A 965-nucleotide genomic window follows, 5' to 3' on the forward strand; every position below is an offset into this window, starting at 1 on the left:
CGCTTGTGAGACTTGGCTGTGTAGCTTAGGACTTCCATTTTACATAGGAAAAATAATTAGTGAAGGTTTTATTATAAGGGTATCTACAGAGTTAAAAACTACCATCGGCATAGCCGAAGAGGAAATGAGGCTTGTATTTTGTGGGTTTCTAGTGTGGATGATTTGTTCTTATTAAGCAGTTCTGGTTATATATCATAAAACAAAAAAAATAAGCTGTATAGAACAACTTTCAGCACTGCTGATGCTATACCAGGGTAAGTATAAAGCAAATGGGAACATTTTAGTGTGGAGCACCAAGTGTGTTTGGCTGTCTTTGTGCTGCTTAAGTTCAGACTTAAGCAGGGGAAATGTAGGTTAGAGATAAGGAAGAAACTCTTTACTGTGAGAGTGGTGAGGCATTGGAACAGTTGCCCAAGCAGGTTGTGAATGCTTCATCCCTGGCAGTGTTCAAGGCCAGGTTGGACAGAGCCTTGAGCAACTTGGTCTAGTGGGAAGTGTCCCTGCAAGGGGGGTTGGAACTAGATGATCTTAAGGTCCGTTCCAACCCAAACCATTCTGTGATTCTTCTGGTTCACAGCTGGCCAGAGCCTTGCGAGGCATGCTGGCCTTTCAAAACAGCCAGCATCCTGCAACTTCTCTGTCACTTTGATAATGGTGATTTTCCTGCAGTAGGAAGAGCTATGGTGCTGGATTATTTCTTGTTTTCCTCTATAACTGGCCTGCCCTGCTTCCTTATTCAGTTAGTGCTTTTTTGGTATTTGATACTGATTTACAGTTCTGGTGTCCTCAACATAAAAAGGACATGGAGCTGTTGGAGCAAGTCCAGAGGAGGGCCATGAGGATGATCAGGGGGCTGGAGAATGAAGACAGGCTGAGAAAGTTGGGGCTGTTCAGCCTGGAGAAGAGAAGGCTGCGGGGAGACCTCATAGCAGCCTTCCAGTATCTGAAGGGGGCCTATAAGGATA

This window comes from Nestor notabilis, unplaced genomic scaffold (assembly GCF_000696875.1).
Source record: "Nestor notabilis isolate BGI_N333 unplaced genomic scaffold, ASM69687v1 scaffold6017, whole genome shotgun sequence".
In the NCBI taxonomy this organism is placed as follows: Eukaryota; Metazoa; Chordata; class Aves; order Psittaciformes; family Psittacidae; genus Nestor; species Nestor notabilis.